At 43.5% G+C, this 26,472-nt stretch overlaps 1 pseudogene across 1 annotated transcript; it reads right to left on the reverse strand.

The window, feature by feature from the left end:
* Positions 1–909: 909 nt before the first annotated feature.
* LOC308280646 (extracellular calcium-sensing receptor-like) lies at positions 910–25,675 on the reverse strand (annotated as a pseudogene). The gene is made up of 7 exons: positions 25,523–25,675; positions 9,898–10,114; positions 8,159–8,212; positions 6,976–7,199; positions 3,788–4,015; positions 3,564–3,687; positions 910–1,825 (listed from the first exon to the last, which is right to left on the reverse strand). The product of its transcript is annotated as an extracellular calcium-sensing receptor-like (transcript).
* Positions 25,676–26,472: the final 797 nt, after the last annotated feature.

Consider the following 26,472-nt stretch of genomic DNA (forward strand, 5'->3'; position numbering starts at 1 on the left):
CAGGGCATCATATATATGCCCATATATGGAGATCCCCAGGCATCAAACCCAGGCCCTATCTTTACTAATTAACATATGTTTTATGCCCATATATAGAGATTCCTGTCTTAAATGTCATAAATATTAAGGACATATCTGGGAATGCCCATATTTGGTTTGACATAACATTGTTGTCTATCATGCAGGGGTCTCCATATATGGGTAACTGGTCCATATACATCACTGCCCAGATGGCCAATAATTGGCACGACCTTGCCCTTTAGGGCCCTTTAAGGCGAGGTCGCATGTGGCCCTGAGGTGTCTTACTAGTTAACTATCAACACTGTTTGTGTGCTTGTGTGTGTGTGTGTGTGTGTGTGTGTGTGTGTGTGTGTGTGTGTGTGTGTGTGTGTGTGTGTGTGTGTGTGTGTGTGTGTGTGTGTGTGTGTGTGTGTGTGTGTGTGTGTGTTTGCAGGGCTGCCTGGCAGATGACATCACTCAGCTAAGGGTCATTTGGGACACAACTGGTGAGATGAAGATGCGTTAGGCTTCACTCTGGTTTTCTCTCACACCTCAGTGGTAACCAGGAGAGTGGTCACTTGAGAAGTCTGGACACCATATTTTTATATGTGTAGTCAGAACTCTAACAAGTTGTAAGACTCCAAGCCAAAAACCAAAGACTGAAAGCACAATTAACTGAATAACCAACCATAGTAGGAAGCAAGGGTAAGTTCCCTTGTTGCTCACCCCGAGCAACAAGGGAACTTATAGAGTTGAGCCAGCAGTTGAACACATGCTTTAGAACAATCTACATGGATGGCCGGCACATGCACATTGGTTGGTTATGAAACCTTCTACAAACAACTTTTCACCAACTGGACTTAATTTCCAATTACAAACATATTGTAAATATAAAATACATCTCTGATTCTACGTCTTGGTGGCACCTCGACCCATGATGGACTTCTTAGTGTTTCTCTCTGGTTTCAAAAGCATTATATAACACTTTGGTACAAACAGCACCACCAAAAGGCCAAAACTAGATGCTAAAATAGCAAAGACCTCCACTACATCTGCATATTTGCCTGGAGAGCTGATATATGCTGGAATGAAGGCGATCCACACGGCACAGAAGATCAACATGCTGAAAGTGATTAGCTTGGCTTCATTGAAGTTGTCTGGAAGATTCCGTGCCATGAATGCTAGGGCGAAGCTGAGGAGTGCCAGTAAAACAAAATAAAACCCAACAACACTGCAAAACCTACTGTTGATCCTACTTCACACTCATAGACTATCTTATCACTGCGGTATTGTGTGTTTTTATGAGGAGTTGGTGAGGCAGACACAAGCCAGACGATGCAGATTAAAGCCTGAATGGAAGTAAGAGCCAGGACGGTTCCTCTCTGCTGCACAGCACCGAACCACTTCATAATGTCTGATCCTCCAGGCTTGGAGGCCTTGAACACGGCCAACACCACCATAGTCTTTACCAGGATACAGGAAACACACAGGACGAAACTGATCCCAAACACTGCATGTCTCAGCTGGCAGGTCCACATTCTGGGACGACCAATGAACAGCAGGGAGCACAAGAAACACAGTTTGAGTGACAACAAGAGCCGGAAGCTGAGTTCAGAGTTGTTGGCGCGCACCATGGGTGTGTCTCGATGGTAGATGAAGATTCCCAGGACAATGGCAGAGATAAGTGTGCCCAGCAGTGAGATGATTGTCAAGGAGATACCCAGGTCCTCGTGGTAGGAGAGGAACTCCACACTCTTAGGAACACAGTGGTCACGCTGGGGACTGGACCAGGAGTCCTCTGGACAACTGGTGCACTCCGCAGAGTCTTAGCAAGGAGGAAAAGTTTAAAGAGAGAGAGCTTAGTAAAGTATTGCCCTAAAGATAACCTACATGGCTACATCCTACTATCCTATCGTGCAGCGGGAAATGTTTGCTTCACCATCAGGTTCTGCGATGCATTTCACTACTTAACCGAAGCAGCCATTGTGTCAATACGAGTCGAAAGGGGATGATTATATGATATCATTTAATCTTATTTTCGACTGGGCCTTTAAGAAGCTTTCAGCTTTCAGGAAGTAAACACACATACACAGGGATCGAAGACAAATCTTCACATTATAACCCCACCAGGTGGCCTATAAGAATAATGTTAACGTAATAGACACATACAAAACAGAAAAAGTATAAAACTATGGCACCACCTCTTTAAAGGATGCCCTGGTTAGATCTGGGCCAAATGTTGTTGCCTGTTAAACCAGACCACACAACACCACCCCCTGGTGGTAGTGGTGGTGTAGTGTGGTCTGGCCCTGCATGATTGAGAATCCATTTCCACCAGCAACCAGCAAGGGTTAGCCAATCAGGGTTGTAGGCTGTGTAGACACAAAAACATTCCCCCCTTCCCCTCCCCTCTATGACAGGCATCAAACAGGTAATTGTCGTTGATGCTTTCATTGGGCGGATTCACACTGCAATCCGTTTGATTAGAACTGTTTCTGAAAACGGTTGCTGGTTCATGCTTGCCAGCATTCACATTGGCAAAGTTTCTGGCCTCCCTGGAGAACACTAGCACTATACATCACGATCCTATAGGTGGCGGTATGCACATAGGGCCTCGCTTGTGAATACAGACGTCATCAACTATGCAACATTGCTGATTCTGGTCGCCAAGAAATTCAGGCACGAAGGTTGACATCTAATGCCTCTTCATGTTTCCGACGCGCGACAGTGCAGTGTGGAACAGTGTTGCAGTGGTCTCAAACCTTTTCTGAGCCGGGGTCTCGCACCCCCCCGAAGTTCACACCTCGACAACTGTTTAACAAAGAAACAAGCCTATTTGCATATCAATAGACCTGTATAGTAGGTGTCAAGCGACGTTCGCTGATCTACAAGCTCACAATGCCTCGCATCCGTGACGCGTTGTGAGCTTGTAGATCTGCTATTTTCCAGGCGCAGAAACTTGCAGAATGATGAGCGAGTAACTGTGTCAGACGTCCAGCGCAGCGCAGCGCAGCGCAGCGCAGCGCAGCGCAGTGCACGTTATTATTTTTTTCTTTAATAATTTTAGAAGACAGCCCTACAAGCAAGCAATCTCTCTGTTAGACCAAGTCGCTGATCTCATGGCCATGTCGACAACTGTTACCCAGTGTTTATTTGTGGCGACGCCTGACTCGTCGACTTATATGAGGTCACGTTCAACATCACTTCCGTTTTTGTGGACGGTAACTTCACACTGCAGTGCACCGTTCTCGAGGACGCACCATGCAGCCTCGAGACTACCTCCGGAGGTGGTCTTTAGGCCCGCCCCTAGGAAATGTAATATGATTCTGCGGGACCAGACTCTCATCCCAAAACGAAGTGTGTGATAGAGGCTGGCACCGCCAGGCTACAAATGTTGTGCTAGTAGACACATTTCAATGAAAATATCCTTAAGAGCCTGGACTCTTGGTATATTGATCTGAAAGCTTTAAGCTGCAACAAGCTATAGATATGAAGTGACTGTTGTAGTCCATAGTCTCTAGTCTTCTAGTAGTTTGGGTGTGGAAATAGTGATGTAAACCAACCAGTCTCATTGCTGATCTCTCCCTCAGAACAAGCCATGCAGTCAAAGCAGCATACAGGTTCTCCTTTCCTTCTGGCCACACGGGTTCCAGGAGAACAGCTCTCACTGCACACTGACCGAGGAGGCTGCAGGGAAAAGGAAAGGAACAGTGATCAATTTCACTCTCAACTAAATTACATTCACATCATGAGCGCAATATTACATATTTTAGAAAGCTGAAATTACTTTTGCAGATTCAAAGTTCCAGGAGATTCTGTCTTCATCAAGGATGAGTTCATCATCTCCCAAGGCAGACTTCTTGACCACACCTACATTGTGAATCTTTGGGCTTCCATCAGGAAGCCACGCCAAGTTCATTATATCGAAGATTGGCAAAGCATCACCGTTCTCATCAAATGATACAGGATCACCATACGATGTGGTGAAGTTGACCCTTTCCAGGTAATAGAGAAGCTAGAAATGGTGATGAGCACAATCATGAAGTGCAAGAGAGTTTAGAAATCTACTTAAAGTGTTAGTTCAGCTATTTTTGACATAAAGCTGTGTGAAATACTTGCCATTAAAATAGTGGTTACAAATGTATTAATTCATTACCAGAGTCTCGTGGTCAGAGTTCTGGTCAGTTTTAGATGAATATAACGTAGTTCCGGTAATTTGGCAGGGGCTCATGGCCTAATCATTAAAAATGGATGAATCCACAAAACTAGCGTCATTTGTATTGTTGACCTATTTCTACCAAATAGACCAAATTTCGTTCAACTTTGACCCCTCTGTCACATGGTACTATTTTTTGTGTCCAGTATCACTACGCCACTGCAACGTATTTCCCCAAAACAAAGTGCTTTGCAGTCAGCTGATCAGAACGAAACCGCTCTATATGGTAGAAATAGGCCAACAATACAAATGACGCTAGTTTTGTGGATTCATCTATTTTCAATGATTGGGCCACGCCAAATGGCCCCCACCCCATTGGAACTACTTAATATTCATCTAAAACTGACCAGAACTCTGACCACGGGACTCTGGTAATCAATTAATACATTTGTAACCACTATTTTAATGGCAAGTATTTCACACAGCTTTATGTCAAAAATAGCTGAACTAACACTTTAAGGGCCCTATTTTGCGCCCAGGTCACAGTACCCACTATTTTGGGATTTAGCATGGCGTAAGGGGCGTTCCTGTGGCCGAGTTGCTATCTTCCACCGATCTGCTATTTTCAAATAGCTGACGTATTCTATTGGGCTTATTTTAATAGACCTGGCCACTTGTTTCTTTGGCTAAATCTGGCAACACACGATTCCCTGTTCACTTCCTCATAGGGAGGAAGTGAGAAGATGTTGAATGAAGCAGGACACAGAGAAAAACTCAATGGCGCTCTCTAAAAGGCAATGGTGGCGCCCATGGAGAGGGCCAGGAATAAGGTGAATAGATAATTGAGAATTATCACTCACACATTGCTGGTTATAGAAAACTTTAAATTACTGCAATCCCTTGTGATCTAGATTACTTAAAGGGAATAGTCTGTGGTTAAAAGCAGATCAAACAACATTTTATATGTCTCGCCCCAAAACATGCTCGCCCCGGGTCAAATCCGGTTACCTTGGGATGGTCGGAACCAGGTATTCCTAATCCCGTAACCTGAGTAAAAAGAGGCCTAACCCCAAACATATGCATTACCTTAACATCAGTAAAACAAAACAAGAATACAAGAACTGCTGGGGGCAGGTGGTCCAAAAAAAATGGGGGCGAGTTAGTTTCAGTGTGAGAGATGAGGGCATATCTAAACAAAACTGATCTGGCCCAGGTGTGCCTATGTTTGTAGCCGGTAGAGGGAGGCAAACTTTGCGCTCAAGTGCGCGAAGAGGAAGATTGTTTTTTGTTTGTTTTTTCAGGACCCTAAAGCCTCTATCAGAGTCCAGGGTGAAGAGCTATTCACTTCACCACGTTGTAGTTTCCTAGCTATCACCTAGGCTTTGTTATGTATTTTTAGGTGATAGCTAGAAAACTACACCGCAGTGAAGTGAATAGCTCTTCACCCTGGACTCTGACAGAGGCTTAACCCTGACGGATCGTTGTCTTAGCGTGATTCTAACTTGATTGACATGCCCACATGATTAACTGTGGGGCTGACAATCTAACGGAAATGGAACACCAGCATGCTTCTGAAACCACATAACAGCAACCAATGGCAGCCATATCTCGCATGGAAATGTGGCTCCACCTGGCTTCACCTGGCTCCATTAGTTAAGTGCCGATGAGCTCCTTCTTTTGAGCGGTGGTAAACCGCTCCATAGAGTGGCTGTGCGTGTGTCTGTAGCCTCAGCGTTTTGCCATAGCAATGTGTTTTTCCTCTGCGTTTTGCCATAGCAATGTGTGTGTGTGTGTAGCCTGCATTACATCACCAATTACATCCTAGACCTGTGCGTGTGTCTGTAGCCACTTTTTCCTCAGCGTTCTGCCATAGCAATGTGTGTGTGTGTGTGTGTAGCCTGTATTACATCACCAATTACATCCTAGACCTATATCCTAGTCTGAAGACGTTATATGCAAGCACGACCACCGCGTGGCTGTGCGTGTGTCTGTAGCCACTTTTTCCTCAGTGTTTTGCCATAGCAATGTGTTTCTCCTCAGCGTTTTGCCATAGCAATGTGTGTGTGTGTGTGTGTGTGTGTGTGTGTGTGTGTGTGTGTGTGTGTGTGTGTGTGTGTGTGTGTGTGTGTGTGTAGCCTGTATTATAGTAAGGGAATTTTATAAGATATTTGACCAATCTGCGAAGTAAATCGTTACCAAGAAATTCCTTCACCAATGTGTTTCTAAAGGTGTGTAATAATATGTACTAAAAGGTTGAAATTCAACTCCCGGGGGAAACCTCATAAAACTAGACCAGGTCAACCTGGTTGTGCCAGACCCCCTGTCTGTCATCATCATTTATGACATCATGCCTTTTGTAGGCATGTCATCATCATGTCATCATCATACCCTTTATATAGAAAAGGGACAGACCGACATTTGCTTATGTAGGCCTACCCATTTCATGGGTCTGGCAAAAACTGATTTGTGCTTGTGTCCCATTAATTTACTATACAGAACAAAAAAGAATCGGCTTTAAGTAGCATGTGAGGGGTCAAACTAGGGTTTTTTCATGATGCTGAATCCATTGCAAGCATTTGTTTTGCATAAAAAACATTGTGTGTGTGTGTGTAGCCTGCATTACATCACCAATTACATCCTAGACCTATATCCTAGTCTGAAGACATTATGCAAGCACGACCACCGCTCACTTCACATTGGGTGTGAGTTTTTCAATTCTTCTAGTTTTTCAATGTCATATTTACATTTTCATTGTGGTTATTATTCTACACTTGAGTCCAACTAGAAACATGTACAGGTCAACTGAATTCATATCCCACCTGCCATGGCTGTATTGTCTGCAAACTGGCACAGCTGTGCCCAGTGAAAGGCCCTCTTCCTGGCACACACTGCAACATGTCATGGAGGGCATGGGCCAGAGCGTACACAGCCTTGTATGTATTATACTCTCCCCTGAGATCAGACACATCAAACACGGCAGTAGTGTCTGTTGTTGCCAGGTCCTCTTGTCCAGTACACACCCTTCCACCAGCATCCACCCAATCTAACGGAAGGGGTGCTAATTTGCACTGAAATGTGTGCTCCCAAAACTGCCTCACCTAAATAAACAACAATGTAAAAATAAGCATAAATCAAATTGATTGATTGATTGATTGATTGATTGATTGATTGATTGATTGATTGATTGATTAATTGAATGTTTGCAAATAAGTAGCGTGGTACAAGTATGCAATGGTGCTAAAAGGATAACACAAAAATCCCTTTAAGGGCTTGTTTCCATTAGTGTCCTGCGTATTCCATTCATCGAGCCATTTAAATACTGTGTAATAATATATAATGATATGCAAGACATCAAGACTAGTAGCAATAAAGAATCGTATGGGATACCAGTAATACTCCCTAATCGGGAGATAATCGACCGTCAGGTCCCATGTAAAAATCGGCCTGATGGTGGCACTAAATGGGACAGATCCATGTTGATGACATGACTGTAGACATAGGCCTACTGTGTGCCGCTTTCCATGATTTTAGGGCAAAATCTGTAGGAGCAGTGTCCAAAAATGTGTTTGAAGAATCGGCCTGATGGTGGCGCTAAATGGGACAGATGCATGTTGATCAGATGAGCACAATTTGTAGGAGCATTGTCCAAAAATGTGTTTGGCAATAATCAGCCTCATGGTGGCGCTAGAAGAGGTGAATGTGAGAAATGAGGGGTGGAGGTTGTGGTTTGGCAGCCAAGGAGTGTGTGTGCAAACTGCAAAGTGTGGCATATGGGCAACGGTGACGGAGATATTCGAAGGGGAAAAGTGTGACGTGACGTGACAGACTGACTGACTGACAGCCGGTGGAGGTTTTTATAGTAACTGCAACCTGACGGTCGCAACAACATACTTACTATGTTATGTTCATGGTTGTTGTCAGGGTCATTGTCAGGACGTATTTTTAACAAGAAGTCCTTGAGACCTGGTATCTCTCCACGACGGACGGCAAAACCCAGCGTACCTCTGAGGTAGGGAAGGAAGTGAGGAGCCTGGAGACGAGGGTCTGCCGTCCAAGCTGAAGAGGCAGGTAAGATCCATTGCAGACCTGTCACATTCTGCCTTACCACCTGTTGAGTGTGTTGGGGAACAACAAATATATATATATATGTCACGGTTAGATAGAGAAACTGTTAGACCGAGAAACGGAGCGCTCGTCGTGCGGCGCGGGGTGGAACAAGCGGTCGCTTTGAGCCACAACAACGTAGCGTCGGCAGGAATGATAGCCTCACCCCACGGAGGTTATGGTTAGGGTTAGGGTTAGGGTTAGGCATAGTAAGCTAATGGCTAAACACAGCTGAGCTGGGCTAGTAAATAAACGAAAGAGAGTCGCAAACGAGTGACGTCAGCGCCTGCACTAGTGAATGGCTGTTGTCGCCATCTGGTGGTGATTGGTGTGTGGTGAACTACAAAACGAGCGCTCTTACCACAATCTCACTGAGTTACCCAAACTGACTGTAACATATATATATATATATATATATATATATATATATATACATATATATATAATATATATATATATATTAGGGATGTGCGCGATTATTTGGTTATCCGACTAAACAGGGCTGATCCCACTATTCGGTTGAGATATGAACTTTATTCAACATTTGCATCTTGCACCCATATTAATGTTATTTCTTTATAATAAAAGGTTGCTTTAACAAGTAAAATAAGCAACTTAAGAATTACCATGGGTTATTTGCGGAGCCTGACTGTCACACTGGTATTAAAGTGGTCACGATGACCCACAGCGGGTGCACGCTGAACGCTGGCAGCAGCATTCAGCGGCAGCAGCAGCAGCTGTCTGTCTGTCTGTCTGTCTTTCTGCTGCTTCAACATGAGTAGGCCTACATTGAGTGATTGAGCATCATTCATCATTCATTACTTTTAAAACTTGCTACGATGCAAAGTTTGTCTGAGTGCTTTGATGGAGAAATCAAATCCAATAAAGGCGACTGGATGTGAATCACTCGTTACCTCGGCTCGAGTAGGCTATTGCCTGCTCCATCAGTGTGATCCGCTCATCTGAAGAATAATCCATTTTGAGGTGAGAACATGGAGAAAGTAGTCTCAATCATAAGTTGGCTGTGAATGCCATAAATAATGGTTTAACGTAACATTGATGAGAGATGAGCAGGTCGCTTCACGAGACGAGTCCATCAGTCCAGCTGCTGCGGTGCGCTGCTGGGGAGTTAATTGGTATTTGACCTAGTTTTACGTCTCTCACTGGTGATGTAATTAATTATTTTGGAGCAGATTCCAATAGTATAAACATTATTAAAAGGCTTTCATATACTCTTGATATCTTTTTCAAATGAGGTTTAGCCTAATAGATCGAAATGTGCTAAATTCTGGCTATTTTCTGTGTGTTAATGTCAATAAAGAAATTCATCAATACATTTTCGGATATTCGAATATTCGGTTTCAAAATTGTCGTGTACACGTCAGTGAAATTAGTCGCTAGGAACATCCCTAATTATATATATATATAAAATACACACACACACACACACACACACACACACACACACACACACACACACACACACACACACACACACTCACACACACACACACACACACACACACACACACACACACACACACACACACACTTTTTGAATCCCTGAATCCCTGTAACACAAACCTCCTCGAAGACATTATAATAATACGGCCCGTATCCAAATGCAATGACCACACAAGCTGTGGACGTCTTCATCACAGTGACGATCCTCTGGAGTTTAGCCAGGTCATTGTCCATGGGCAGAGCCTCTGCATAAGACAAACAACCCAGATCAGACTGGTCCAGGTCAGACTGAAGTAATCGGGCAGCATCCCGTCCAGCTTCATCATTGCCAAACAACAGTCCTACCCAGGTCCACTCAAACCTCCTCATAATCTGGAGTATGGCTCGCACCTGATTGGATAAAGAATGGAGGGACAAGTACTTGTGTTAGATTATAAATAGGTACATCAGTGTTTGGAATTGTTACATTCATTATTATTATTATTATTATTACTAGAAGCTCGAGCGTCTAGTCGGCGACCTGGCCAACTCGGGAATGATGTAATAGAGAATGAATGCGCCACCCTTTAATGCAAACCCCATTATCCCTGCTGTCATACAACCTGTTTTGACCATCTGTTTGCCTGTGTCCATTTATGCCCATATATGGAGATCTCTGTATCTGTATCTGTCTGTCTGTGTCCCTTATATGCCCATATATGGAGATCTCTGCTCTTTGGGCGGCCAAGCGTCTAGTCGGGTGCCGGGCTACTCGGGAACAATGTAAATAGGGAATGAATTCCCCACCCTTTAATGCAAACCGCATTATAACTTTTGTCATAGGACCCGTTTTGACCATCTGTTTGCGTGTGTCCATTTATTATAACTGTTGTCATAGGACCCGTTTTGACCATCTGTTTGCGTGTGTCCATTTATGCCCATATATGGAGATATCATGCCCATATATGGAGATATCTGAATGTCTGCGTCCATTTTATGCCCATATATGGAGATCTCTGTATCTGTCTGTCTGAGTCCCTTTTATGCCCATATATGGAGATCTCTGCCCTTCGGGTGGCCAATTGTCTAGTCGGGGACCGGCCTACTCGAGAACGGTGTAAATATGGAATGAATGCCCCACCCTTTAACGCAAACCCCATTTATCTGTTTGCCTGTGTCCATTTATGCCCATATATGGAGATATATTTCTGTCTGCGTCCATTGTATGCCCATATATGGGGCATACAGATATCTCTGTATCTGTCTGTCTTCATCTTGAGCAGTAATACGCAGCCTGCTTGCTTTTCCACCCATGGGGAATGATGCCCCTCCGGTTGTTAGGCAATACCCATCATGCCCGTTGTTCAGTTGGCGTACGTGATGTCAGAGCACTTTATGATGTGATGTCACAATGAGTCGGCACTTGCGCCGATTTCATCCGGAACAGCCTGATGTCAACAATCAGCTCTGCATAAGGACATTCCGAACGTTTCTCGCCGTTTCGGGAAAACCGTTCGTCGGGTCGGGTCTAGGCCGGGCACTGCACTCCGTGCCGCGGCGGGGGCCTGCTTAAATCTGCATCATTCAAGTCATCCTCCCAGTCCCACGCTTTGTTGCTTGTCTTATGTTTGTCTTTGTCTCTTTTATTTTCTTTTTTGGAGCGGACCCCATGAATTCCCCACCCTTTAATGCAAACCCCAATATACCTGTTGTCATAGGACACGTTTTGACCATCTGTTTGCCTTTGTCCCCTTATGCCCATATATGGAGATCTCTGCACACACAGTACCGGTTGCGGAAAACTCTGATGTCAGACATCAGCTCCGCATTCGGGCATTCATTTTATGCCCATATCTGGAGAACGCGCGTGCCGGTGGGAAGAACGGTTCTTGAGATAAGCGGACTACATACATACATACACATTCACAGAGATTTTTTGTTGACTCATGTGGCGTACGTGATGTCAGAGCCTTTTATGAAGTGATGTCACAATGAGTCAGCGATTGCGCCGATTTCCTTTTCACAGAGATTTTTTGTTGACTCATGTGGTGTACGTGATGTCAGAGCCTTTTATGAAGTGATGTCACAATGAGTCAGCGATTGCGCCGATTTCCTCCGGAACAGCCTGATGTCAACAATCAGCTTGCCTGTGTCCATTTATGCCCATATATGGAGATCTCTGTATCTGTATCTGTCTGTCTGTGTCCCTTTTATGCCCATATATGGAGATCTCTGCTCTTTGGGCGGCCAAGCGTCTAGTCGGGTGCCGGGCTACTCGGGAACAATGTAAATAGGGAATGAATTCCCCACCCTTTAATGCAAACCGCATTATAACTTTTGTCATAGGACCCGTTTTGACCATCTGTTTGCGTGTGTCCATTTATTATAACTGTTGTCATAGGACCCGTTTTGACCATCTGTTTGCGTGTGTCCATTTATGCCCATATATGGAGATATCATGCCCATATATGGAGATATCTGAATGTTTGCGTCCATTTTATGCCCATATATGGAGATCTCTGTATCTGTCTGTCTGAGTCCCTTTTATGCCCATATATGGAGATCTCTGCCCTTCGGGTGGCCAATTGTCTAGTCGGGGACCGGCCTACTCGAGAACGGTGTAAATATGGAATGAATGCCCCACCCTTTAACGCAAACCCCATTTATCTGTTTGCCTGTGTCCATTTATGCCCATATATGGAGATATATTTCTGTCTGCGTCCATTGTATGCCCATATATGGGGCATACAGATATCTCTGTATCTGTCTGTCTTCATCTTGAGCAGTAATACGCAGCCTGCTTGCTTTTCCACCCATGGGGAATGATGCCCCTCCGGTTGTTAGGCAATACCCATCATGCCCGTTGACTCATGTGGTGTACGTGATGTCAGAGCCTTTTATGAAGTGATGTCACAATGAGTCAGCGATTGCGCCGATTTCCTCCGGAACAGCCTGATGTCAACAATCAGCTCCGCGTAAGGAGATTCCGAACGTTTCGCACCGGTTTCAAAAAACCGTGCGTCGGGTCGGGGCGAGGCTCGGCACTGCACTCCGCGCCGCGTCGGGGAACGCGCGTGCCGAATCTGAAGCCGGTGGGACGAACGGTTCTCGAGATACGCGGGTTACATACACGCAGAGATACATACACGCAGAGATTTGTCGCATTTATAGATAGATTACCCTTATTATTATTACCCTTATTATTATTAACTAGAAGCTGGGCCGCCCTTCGGGCGGCCCAGCGTCTAGTCGGCGACCTGGCCAACTCGGGAACGATGTAAATAGGGAATGAATGCCCCGCCCTTTAATGCAAACCCCATTATACCTGTTGTCATAGGACCCATTTTGACCATCTGTTTGCCTGTGTCCATTTATGCCCATATATGGAGATATCTGTATCTGTCTGTCTGTCGGCGTCCATTTTATGTCCATATATGGAGATCACTGCAGATATAGTTCTGGGTCCATTTTATGCCCATATGCCCATATATGGAGATATCTGTCTATTTGCGTCCATTTTATGCCCATATATGGAGATCTCTGTATCTGTCTGTCTGTATCTATTTATGCCCGTATATAGAGATATCTGTTTATCTGCGTCCATTTTATGCCCATATATGAGATCTCTGTCGCTTTTTGTTTGTTTCTTCTTTAAGCAGAATACACAGCCTGCTTAAATCTGCATCATTCAAGTCATCTTCCCAGTCCCACGCTTTGTTGCTTGTCTTATGTTTGTCTTTGTCTCTTTTATTTTCTTTTTTGGAGCGGACCCCATGAATGCCCCACCCTTTAATGCAAACCCCAATATACCTGTTGTCATAGGACACGTTTTGACCATCTGTTTGCCTTTGTCCCCACCCTTTAATGCAAACCCCAATATACCTGTTGTCATAGGACCCGTTTTGACCATCTGTTTGCCTTTGTCCCCTTATGCCCATATATGGAGATCTCTGCACACACAGTGCCGGTTGCGGAAAACTCTGATGTCAGACATCAGCTCCGCATTCGGGCATTCATTTTATGCCCATATCTGGAGAACGCGCGTGCCAGTGGGAAGAACGGTTCTCGAGATACGCGGATTACATACACGGGTCAGTGACGTGACGCCCCAAAAAATGTGTTTTTAAAAAAACTTTAAAATGCAGGCATAAAAGTTATTTACTTCTACTCACTCTCAACCTTATGGAAATACATTTTGTTTTTAGATATTTTATTGGAATCAGACTTTATTCAGCAGTTTGTTGTACTTGTGCCTAAAATTGTCATATGGTGTGACATGAAAATAATTGTTTATAAAATGAAAATGGAGTACATCTTTCTTAAGTTACTCACTTTATCAAAGTCCTTTATCATAACTAACCAGTGATCCACTATAGTTTTTTGAAAATTAATTATATCTGTATATTTCTTTCATAATCGACACTCTGTGTGAGGCCCATGTTCATGATCTTACAACATATTTTAAATGTATTCTGTCAAAACTTTCTCTAAAATTACACAAATATTTGTGACTCTTCCTGATAATATTCTCTATGTAATCCATAAACATTTTTTTGGTTTAATCATTAATAAAGGTATGATTTTTCACTATTTGGAATGTCACACCAAATTATTTAGTGTCACACCGTATGATCATATCTTCATGTGTCAAAGCAAACTGTGTTTTAACCTACCTATTAGTGAGTACTGAACTTTACTGATTGATTAAACAATTACCCAGGATAACATGGCCTTAATATTTCTGAACAGGATATTATTGTAGGGCTTTAACATGGGATAAGAAAGAATTGTAGTAGTAGATGGATGATGAGGATGTGCACAGGAATGCTACGCACACCTAAGTCTTCTGCCGGCCCACGGCAGAAGGATCCTAAAGAGACAATAAGGCGCATAGCCACACTTGGAGCCAAGGCAACATTTTATTAACACCAATTAGTGGAAACAGAACTCAGCATTCAGGTAAATTGCTTTTTTCCGAAGTCTCCTGAACTTGAACACAGCATTTTGTGTTGAACAAATGTAATTAGGAATCATGACATTACTCCACATCTCCACTAGCTAAAGAGTGCTGGGTTGCGCAACTCCAAAAATAGCTGATCTACAAGCTCTCGCAGCACAACGTGTTGAGAGCTTGTAGATCAGCTATTTTCGCTAGTTTTGTCTCGGGTCCTACCTTAACACTGTCCACTGTCCAGTCCAGTGAGTGAAAGTACAAAAGTATTAGATCAGATTAGATTATACATTTAGACTGTATTGTACATCAGCCAGTCGTATTTGGTGAGGATAGCAAACCGGCTGCCTTGTTGCGGTTCTGCTATGCCACAGACAACCTCCTGCTCTTCGTAGAAAATGCAGTCTCGCCCCTTTGGCTCCTCTCTCCTTGCTGGGTCATTGTTTAGTTTCTCCCTGTACTTTCTCGTTCTCTCAGCACTTGTCATTTTCCAGCTGACAAAAGAAAATGGAATGTATAGTTTAAGACAAAGAGAAAATATTGTTTAGATTGAAACAATATGTTAAGGTTTCTGTGAAGGGGTTTCTGCTCTGTCTGATGAATTTGAAGTATCACTGAATGAAGCTAAATTACATTTTATGTAGAAATGTTTAAAACAAATGTTTAAATGTACAAAAGAAACATGGAACTTTGTTATTTATTGTTATATCTGTAGTTAAATACAGTATAAATCATATGGTGTGACAATCAAGTCATATGGCGTGACAAGCAGATGTCACACCATTATGATTAAGTGTCACACCATATTACGTTTTTCTGCATTTAGGTTTACCTTGAGGCTACTATGTACACAGTAGCATGCTAACAGCATGCTAGCTATAACAAAGCAACCTAGATCTACATGGAAATATGACCAAAACTTCAAATAACTTAAGCTTTTTTTAATGAAAAGGTGTCACACCAACAGACATCCAAAGTGGTGAGTTTGTCAAAGTTTCAACAAGATGGCATTTCATGAAAATGTTAAAATCATAACTCACCTCAGACACCTGTCTTGCAGTTGTGCTGGGAGTGCTGAATAGCCTTACAGAAGAAGGACCTCTCTAGCCAATAGGTGTCCAAATAATTGCCTGTTTAATTTGTCCAAACTAGTGTCACACCAAATGATTTTGGTTTGGGGGACAAAATGTTTTTGATCAGAAATGACTGAAAACATTATGCTTTGACTTTGAAAAGATATAGGCTCACAAATAGACATTTTTTTTTAGCCTAAATTCATTTTCAAATGATTTTTAGCAATTCTTTTTCTTAGTTTTATTCAAGTTCCCACTTTGAGAAACAAGGTCAGGACAGTCACACCATATGAGTTTTGCCATGTTTGGTTGAACATTCTGAAGAAATGAGGAATGAAATGCTTTAATCTTGAGTAAGTTCACATAAAGCTTAATGTCCTGCACAATATTCAGAAGGTTTTTGACAAATATATTTTTTATTTATACATGTTTGACACCGAGGACAGCGAAAACGTTACGTCACGTCACCCACCCACATACATACACATTCACAGACATTTTTTGTTGACTCATGTGGCGTACGTGATGTCAGAGCCTTTTATGAAGTGATGTCACAATGAGTCAGCGATTGCGCCGATTTCCTCCGGAACAGCCTGATGTCAACAATCAGCTCCGCGCAAGGAGATTCCGAACGTTTCGCGCCGCTTCGGGAAAACCGCGCGCCGGGTCGGGCCGAGGCCCGGCACTGCACTCCGCGCCGCGGTGGGGAACGCGCGTGCCGAATTTGAAGCCGGTGTATCTGTGTCCCCGTTATGCCCATATACGGAGATTGCGTCCATTTTATGTCACAATGAGTCAGCGACCATCTGTTTGCCTGTTTGTCTTTGAGTCAGCAGAAGTGATGTCAGAATGCCCATATGCCCATATATGTAGAGATCTGCCCATATGCCCATATATGGAGATCTCTGTATCTGTGTCCCCTTTATGCCCATATACGTATACGGAGATTGCGTCCATTTTATGTCACAATGAGTCAGCGACCATCTGTTTGCCTGTTTGTCTTTGAGTCAGCAGAAGTGATGTCAGAATGCCCATATGCCCATATATGTAGAGATCTGCCCATATGCCCATATATGGAGATCTCTGTATCTATGCCCATATATGTAGATCTCTGTCATAGGAGTGTGGGGTCATGTGGTGTACGTGATGTCAGAGAGATTGCGTCCATTTTATGTCACAATGAGTCAGCGACCATCTGTTTGCCTGTTTGTCTTTGAGTCAGCAGAAGTGATGTCAGAATGCCCATATATGTAGATCTCTGTCATAGGAGTGTGGGGTCATGTGGTGTACGTGATGTCAGAGCCTTTTATGAAGTGATGTCACAATGAGTTAGCGATTGCGCCGATTTCCTCCGGAACAGCCTGATGTCAACAATCAGCTCCGCGCAAGGAGATTCCGAACGTTTCGCGCCGCTTCGGGAAAACCGCGCGCCGGGTCGGGCCGAGGCCCGGCACTGCACTCCGCGCCGCGGTGGGGAACGCGCGTGCCGAATTTGAAGCCGGTGTATCTGTGTTCCCGTTATGCCCATATACGGAGATTGCGTCCATTTTATGTCACAATGAGTCAGCGACCATCTGTTTGCCTGTTTGTCTTTGAGTCAGCAGAAGTGATGTCAGAATGCCCATATGCCCATATATGTAGAGATCTGCCCATATGCCCATATATGGAGATCTCTGTATCTGTGTCCCCTTTATGCCCATATACGTATACGGAGATTGCGTCCATTTTATGTCACAATGAGTCAGCGACCATCTGTTTGCCTGTTTGTCTTTGAGTCAGCAGAAGTGATGTCAGAATGCCCATATGCCCATATATGTAGAGATCTGCCCATATGCCCATATATGGAGATCTCTGTATCTATGCCCATATATGTAGATCTCTGTCATAGGAGTGTGGGGTCATGTGGTGTACGTGATGTCAGAGAGATTGCGTCCATTTTATGTCACAATGAGTCAGCGACCATCTGTTTGCCTGTTTGTCTTTGAGTCAGCAGAAGTGATGTCAGAATGCCCATATATGTAGATCTCTGTCATAGGAGTGTGGGGTCATGTGGTGTACGTGATGTCAGAGCCTTTTATGAAGTGATGTCACAATGAGTTAGCGCTTGCGCCGATTTCTTCCGGAACAGCCTGATGTCAACAATCAGCTCTGCATAAGGAGATTCCGAACGTTTTGCGCCGGTTTCGGAAAACCGTGCGTCGGGTCGGGTCGAGGCTCGGCACTGCACTCCGCACCGCGTCGGGGAACGCGCATGCCGAATCTGAAGCCGGTGGGACGAACGGTTCTCGAGATACGCGGGTTACATACACGCAGAGATACATACACGCAGAGATTTGTCGCATTTATAGATAGATGTGTGTGCAAGTTCACCTGGAAGACAAAACTTGGTATTGTTCTGAAGAAGGATGGGAACTGAGTCAGGTCACTGAGACAGGAGCAAGACGCATAATAACTGATCTGAGAGGGGGGGGGAAGCACAATAATTTACAATTTAGGCATTTAGCAGACACTCCTAATCCAGAGCTATTTACAATAAACAAGGTAATACTTCAGATCGACATCAATACATAGTCATCTAAAAGCACCTATTCAGTAAAAACTACACATCGTTTCTGTAATGTACTCGATCGGGTGTTCAACAATGGGTCTGGTAAGCTTTTTTTTAATTTTTTTTACTGCCTTTGCCTCATTCCAGAAAGCATGTGGATCACAATTTGCTGTTTTAACACAAACATTCTACATTACCCTACGATCACAATGCAGACTGAATACACCTGTGTATCCTTGAGCACCATGGACAAAAAAGTTATATTTCAAGCACGGTAGGGAAGTCCCAATCCCGTTTTTTTGCTCCCGCTCCCGCTCCCGATCCCATATTTTTGCTCCCAATTCGATCCCGATCCTTCCCGATCCGATCTTTCGGCAATGCATTAACAACTTGGGTGCCAAACTCGTTCAGTAACGAGTTAAGGCCACTAGGGGTCACCCTGCCAAAAGGAGTTGTCTCGTTCCTGAACGAGACAACGAAGGGTTAACTGTACGTGCAGCTGCCTGCCCTCTGAATGACCCGAGTCCATACGTCACCCCGTAGCTGAGAGAGAGAGAGAGAGAGAGAGAGAGAGAGAGAGAGAAAATGGCACGAGCTGGTTGCATTGATTTCCATTCTACTCTGAAACATAAAAAGGGCTTTATCTATGAATGAGGTGAAAAGAATGCCAGGGAAGCAGAGATCTGATTGTTTTCATGGCGACACTTTACCGCGATGGTCGGCCGCGGTTTAGATTTTAGTTTCGCGAGCGTTTGTAAACAAATGGATTTTCTTCCTCAATCGTCAGTGGACACCCACGTGCACACGCACGAAGCTTCCGAGGCTCTTCAAAATAAAGCGTGAGTGAACGGCGGCAGCAGCAACAGCTAGAAATGTTATAAGCCTGAGCATCCCATGTGTTAAGGAAAAAGAAAAGAAAAAAATATTTTATGTTGTCACTTTTTTTATTTATTTAAATTACAGTATCCATTCTATCCAAGCTTCTTTTTTCACTTAGTACAGCATTGTATCAAAACAAATTAAAAATAAAGCTCATCAGCTTATATATTTTTTAAATACATAAAGACAAGGTGTTTCCCGATCTTTTTCTCACGATTTCGATCTTACGAAATCGGCCCCGATCGCCCCAATTTCCGATCTCCCGATCCCGATCGGGACATCCCTAGTTTCAAGGTTATTTTGTGCAATAAAGTATCTGTCGCATTGGAGCCCTCAGTGCGCAAGCGTTTATATATTTATTCTCTGGAGACAAAATCCTCAGTTTAGAATCACATTAATTACAGGCACATGTTCAGCACAAACAATAACAACATAGCTTCCCCAGCATAGCACACAGCTATCAACGTAACACCAAAACACATAGACAGCAACGGCTGTGTCCGAAATGCGGAACTCGTACCCTATTCCATAACCCCGTCCCTAAATGAGGGATCCAGATGTAGTGTACTACAGTAGTGCACATTTCACGCAAATTTAAACAAAATATTATTATCATGATTATCATTATCAGCTGTGGAAGGTTGGGAAGAAAAGAGAGATCGAAAAACAAAGCCTCCAGCGTCTATTCTCGTATTTTCTCTTCATTAACAACTTCATAGCTTTTTTCATAATTTGTTCTCTGTTGACAAGGCTGTGGACATTTGTACGAGTTGTTTTCTTTAGCCGTTGGTTCTGCTCAGCAACAGGTGGCTATGGCTAGCTGTGTTAGTTTCCTCCTGCCCAGAGAAGTGCCTGCAGGGTGCGTGTGCGCGTGTATAGTGCATACGCGTGCTCAAAGCGCGAGGCAGCAGCCGCAGCGCAGTGCATTGTGGGGCGGTAGGGCTTGAATAGTGACCATCGAATGCACCCTACAAATCCAGATGCATTGTGGGATACTTCAGTGCACTATATTTGGGTACAAAAATGTTCACTATACATTCGGACACTACTTAAAAATGGCGGAGCTCCCTTTTAGTTGCGACCGTAAGGTCGCAGTTTAGTATGAAAACCTCCACCGGCCGTCCGTCCCTGAGTCACACGTGCGGTCGACCGCACGTCACACGTGCGGTCGACGTGTGTCCGCATCAGTCTGACATCACTCTGACATCACAGAGTCCACATCTGATGATGTGGCGTGATGTCATACAATACACAAACAAGCCCTATATAAAGGGGCAATTCTCACCAGGGAAGAGAGCATTCCTCGACACAGACCTTATCGCCAGGATCAACTAAGCTTATAGCTTATCATCACATCCAACCATCTTAACTCTTTTACTGCCACAGAATTGAACAAAAAGCTCAATCCACTGCCAGCTAAATTGAGAATTGTCGCTCATCTTTGAAGGCCTACTGGAGAAATTTGGTTTCGACTATAAAGACAACAATTATATGGCAACGTAGAATAGAATGTCTACTTTGCAACAGAAAAAGATTTCGAGTTTTTATCTTGTTCTGTTCATTAGCTAGAAGCTGCAGAATGTGGCCTAAAAACAGCTCTTTGAGAACATAAAGCTGAGAAAAATGCATTTTTGTGAAGAATACATTTTCAGGCAGAAATCTCTCTTTAGCCTTTTATTGTTGGCTTCAGTAACATCACACCTATGATCAGTGGTTGTTTACAAACAAATTCAAAAAAATAAAAACAAGAAAAAGTGTCTTTTTACACACTTTTAGTGTGTAAGAGAAGTAAGAGCAGTAGTAAGAGCAGTGCAGAACATTGACACAGTGACATGAGCTTCAGCCTGAATCCTGCTTCAGCTTTCAGGGTTCTCTTTATCTCACACTTTTTAGTGTGACACTACATGTCTACAGAGTGTATATATGTGTGTGTGTGTGTGTGTGTGTGTGTGTGTGTGTGTGTGTGTGTGCGTGCGTGCGTGCGTGTGTGTGTGTGTGTGTGTGTCATTCAGCCTGCACAGGGCCTGGGTCTCCATTCTGTTTCACTCCAGCCAGGCTCCTCCGGAAGGGCTCCACCGGGTCTGCTGAACTCGTACACGAGCCCATGGTCGATCTGTAAATTATACAAATACATAATTACTATAAAATACATGAAAAATAGTACACCTTCAAGCTCACAACGCGTCACAGCAGAATGCGTGGAGGTTGGGGGCCTACTATTTTCATCAAAAGGCCGTTTTAGAAATGTCAACCCCTGCCTCTCTAACATTCTATGCACTTCCTGCTTACCACACAAATATATATATATATATATATAGTAATTATGTAAAAACAGCATTCATGGTCTGGAGAGGGCACTTTTTTACAGGTGGATAAAAGGGCAGGGGCTCCAGCCCCCTTTGATGTCTATGTGAGCATGTGTCTGGTGCTAAGTCTGCTTTACAGAAAAAAGGTTTTTGTTCTTTACCTATCCTTGTCCTTGGACGACTACGATGTGGCAATGAAGAAGTAGGCTCATCATCGTCGACTCATCATCTAAAATCATAGCCAGGAAATTCAAAAATCAAAATCAAAAGGTTTATATGTAAACAAATCAATTTACAATTTTGACATTTAGCAAATGACTTACAATAAGTTCATATGTAATACATAAAATGCAGATATAGTAAATAGTTACCATGCATTTACTGTCACAGTGAAATGCCCTTTATACCCTGTATGTATAATATATAAAATGTCACAATGCAACATAGCTCTGTTTACACAAAGCTGTACTCCCTCCAACTGTATATATGTTCCCCATTTTCAACAGTTTTTATTTGTAACACTTGCTTTGGCAATGTAAACGTATGTTTTCTCATGCCAATAAAGCTCCTTTGAATTGAACTGAAAAGCTACATCATCAGCTACTGATGATGATGATGATGATGATGACGACGATAAAAAGAAACCTCTCCCTCTCTCACACACACACACACATCGTACGCACGCACACACAAACTAAGCCAATAAATCCTAAATTCCCATCAAATAATCCTAGTAGCTGTGCAGTGCACGTACACTACACGCGGTACGTGCACGCGCGTGATAGGAACTCCACGTGTGTCCTTTGTAGCGACAAAAACAAACGCACGCATGTGGATCCTAACTGCTTGGATCAAGTTACTGATCCGGTCCGGATACGGAAACATGTCTTGCATGTATGTGTACGTGTAAATAGCCGGATGCAGTAGGCGGGCTCTAGACCGGATCCCACTGATCGCAATAGAGATCACTCAGACTAGGCTCGATCGAGGCTTGTCACTCAAACCAGGCTTCTCATTTCCTCACGGATGCGATGGAAAGAAAGCCTGAAGCGATGTTTCACATACAGTATACATACATGCATGCACTGGAATTATGTCTTACCACTGTGGACAGTAGAATCATGGCCTCTGTTCTCCAAGGGGTCTCTACGCGGAAGCCAGATCGTCGGCCAAATCGTCCAGTTAGTCTCTGCCTCTGTAGGCTACGTCTGGTGGTCCCTGCTGCGGTGGAGATGTGTGTCCACTGTCCCAGCACGGGGGTCTCCCTCTCAGGAACGAACGGCGGGGGTCTCCGAGTCCATATCGGGATATCAGGAGGCTCTTGATGCACTTTTTGACCCGGTTCTTCGCGACCAACGGCACCAAGAAATGGAATATGTTTCTCTTCAAAGCCAACGGCTACACTACAGGAATCTTTTTCTCTTCTTCTTCATCACATCATCATCATCATCATCATCATCATCATCATCACGACCACCACCACCATTCGTGGGCGCTGCTGGGTCACCAACGCGGGTAGGTTCAGGTTGTAATCCTAAAGTTTGTTGTCGAAACTTTCCTGACGTGGATCTGCTGCTGTCTGAGACCCCGGCCGTGGGGTGGTGGGGGATGGTCGCTTTGCTTCGGCGGATTGATACTGAGCAGGGCCTAGTACTTGGCCTAATACATCTCAATATTCTAGTACTGCTAAATACTACTACCTACTACAATTACTATACTACTAATACTATAAAACAACTGATTTCCGACAAAATGATCGCTTTTACCAACGTTTCTCTCTCTCTTTCTCTACTAACAGTCCGATGCATAAAACAATATAGTCCCTCAAGGCTGCTAGCAGCTACCAGTGGCGTCAGTTCAGAACAAGCTAAGGTATGGCAACATGACTGGTGTCTGGTGAAGACACCAGTCATGTTGCCATACCTTAGCAACAGGCACGATGAAAAGTACATTTTTATTATTTCCCCCTGTCAAGGTATGGCAGCTGCATACCCCTGCCATACCCAATTGACGCCCCTGGCAGCTAGGCAGGCGCAGAGTCGCTCTGGGCAGGCGGAGCCAGGACAGTCTGTTTACTTTTTTTTTTATGACCGGTTTCCGGCTGTCCTCAAAACGACACCGACGACCAATTATGCATTCAAAAGTTGCGCAAGGACGTCTTTTATCATAATCCATAAAAAACATCAAACGAACGAACGGCCGTATTGGCACAGAGGTCTCTGGAGGATTGGGGCGAACAGGAACGTTCAAAGCAGTATAAGAGTTAAGATACTCAGCTAGTGGGGAATGCTCTCTTCCCTGGTGAGAATTGCCCCTTTATATAGGGCTTGTTTGTGTATTGTATCGTATCTCCATATATGGCCATCTCCGTATATGGAGATATAAGTTGTCCATGCCCAAGTATGGGCTGGTGAGGTCAGACTTGTCTGTCGTACATTTCGGTCAATTCCAGTGGGGATGCCATTGAAAAGATAATCTAGTTGTACAAAGTAATCAAAGAATGGGTTGACTTTATCTGTGGAGAGTTTATGTCACTGAGAGTCCTTTTATAGCGATTGAAATCATGATGAGGTCACGATGAGTCATCTATGCCCAAATATAGATTTCTAGGTCAGATGGCCCATGGAGTTTGTGATGTCAAACCTAGCAACCCAATATAAACAAACCTGATGTCAGACCTGAAGTATCCTTTTATACCCATAGATGGAGATACAGAGATCTCCATATATGGGCATATTAGAAAGCCCATATACATATATGGGCATAAAAGGGACAAGGACTTACAGTTAAGAGATCTCCATATATGGGCATAAAGGGACAAGGACTGTTACAGTAGATATAGAGATGTCCATATATGGGCATAAATGAACAAGGACTGACAAACACTGAGATCTCCGAGATGCCTTGAATCGTATGGAAGGCTCTGAGTCTGAAGTCTTGTTGGGAGAACTAGCCGAGTATTGGAGATGGTTGGATGTGATGATAAGCTATAAGCAAACCCTGGCGATAAGCCAGTACTTGGGATTTGTTGATGTAAATGTTCACATAGAGTGTAATAATTGGTAAAACAAACTTTTGGCCTATTTGTGGAGATAAGCGACCAACGGTCGCTTATCTCCCGATTAGGGAGTCTTACTGGTACACTACATTAGGAATAGGGTGGATTTCGGACGCAGCCAACGTCACTTCCCCCCGAAAGTCCCAGGAAGTCCCTCAACGTCACAGTACATCCGGCCAGTGTTAAAGGGGCCGCTACACTATAATATTCCTTACTCAGAACCTGCCCAAACTTGTGTTGGTGATGTACATGTTCTCTCTTTGCATAATATAAAACAGGCTGTGGTAAAAGGGGTTCGAGTAGGAAACTTACCATGGGCACTCTGTACAAACCTAATATTCTAGAGATGGCCACAGAGTTCTTTGAGGTAGAAGGACCCACAATGCCCAGCACTGGAGGAGGGGAGCCGGCACAGCTCTCATCCAGTGTGTGTGTTGAAATTCTTTATTAGGAATAACCCCGTTGAGATGTAGCATCTCGTTTTCGAGAGGATCCTCCTAAGCACAATACAAAAATGTACAACAAAGAAAGAAGAAAGTGTAGAGAGAAAAAACAAAAACAAAAAAAACAAACAGACAAACAAGCAAAACAAAATCAAACAGAAAATACAACAACCAAATCAACCCTCAACTGAGAAGACAATGGAAAACAGACAACAAGGAAAACAGTAGAACATAACTCAAACATAAAACAAAACAACCAATTCAACCCTACAGTAGAGGGAATGATAGACAATACAAGTAAACAAACAGGACAACGGAAAACAGACAAGGAGAACAGAACCGTCAAACAAAGACTGGATCAAAAAAAGCAGAATAATGGATGTCATAACTGCTGTGATAGTATGTAATAAAGTCATAAGCTATAAAGGATAAGATATAAAGTTGTAACTTCTAAAGTTATGCAAAAGTTATTCATTATTATTATTAAGTTAAAAACATGTACATGTACTCTCATAATAAGAAGACAGCTTATTTTTAAACATATTAAATGAGCACTTTTACCAGTGTAAAGTGCTGCTCTCTCCCACTGGTCAGTGACATCGCTGCAGGCAGTGCAACTCCAAGCATGACGCAGGTATCATGGATGCTGTATCCTAGAGTCACATTGGGCAGCAGGCTGGGGTTTCTGTTGATCTCATCGATGGCAAACGGCATGATCTGGGACTTTTTGAAGCCACTAGTGTCATAACTAACACAAAATTACACCTTCATTTTGAAAATCATTGGTGATGAAACCTTTTCATGATTTTGTTTAATAAATGAATTAATGCCTTACTTTGTCTTACTACACAGTGTCACACAAACGTAGCAAAGTATCCGATCTACAAGCTCACAAGACTTTGCACGGGACGTGTCGTGAGCTTGTAGATTGTCTGTTTTTGCTATTAAAAAAAAATATATATTTACATCAAAGTGTAAGTGGTGAAGTGTGTTATATGAATATTGAAATAATGACATATACTGTATTAATAGCAACTTATAGCACTAAATAATTACAATCCATCAAAAACACAGCTTGTTTTTCTCCCCCTGAAAAATAACAGTTTTGGACACAAGGTTTCCACCCGACAGCTACAGGTATAGAAATATACAACATCGACTAATCATGTTACTATAGATCAAAATAAGGTAATAATAGTTCTCTGATACTCACACATAGCAAGTGGGACCCTGTTCCTTGGAGGTGAAAGACAGCTCAGGGAACACAGAGACATGGTTGTTGGGGCTCAAACCACCACCCAGAAGCACCAAACCACCCAGAAGCACGTCTCCAGCTTTGTACATTCTGTTGAGATTAAACAGTGCCTGTAACTCACAAGAGGAAGATGAGGAAGACAACGGAGAGAAGAAAGAGAACAACATCATAACTGAAAACAGGTGTACGTCAAGAGAAGCCCTCATGACTGTCCTCCTCTGTCTGACACCCTTCCCCTCTCTCTAAAATCTATTGT

Source organism: Nannobrachium achirus, assembly GCF_963921795.1.
Source record: "Nannobrachium achirus genome assembly, contig: SCAFFOLD_255, whole genome shotgun sequence".
NCBI lineage: Eukaryota > Metazoa > Chordata > Actinopteri > Myctophiformes > Myctophidae > Nannobrachium > Nannobrachium achirus.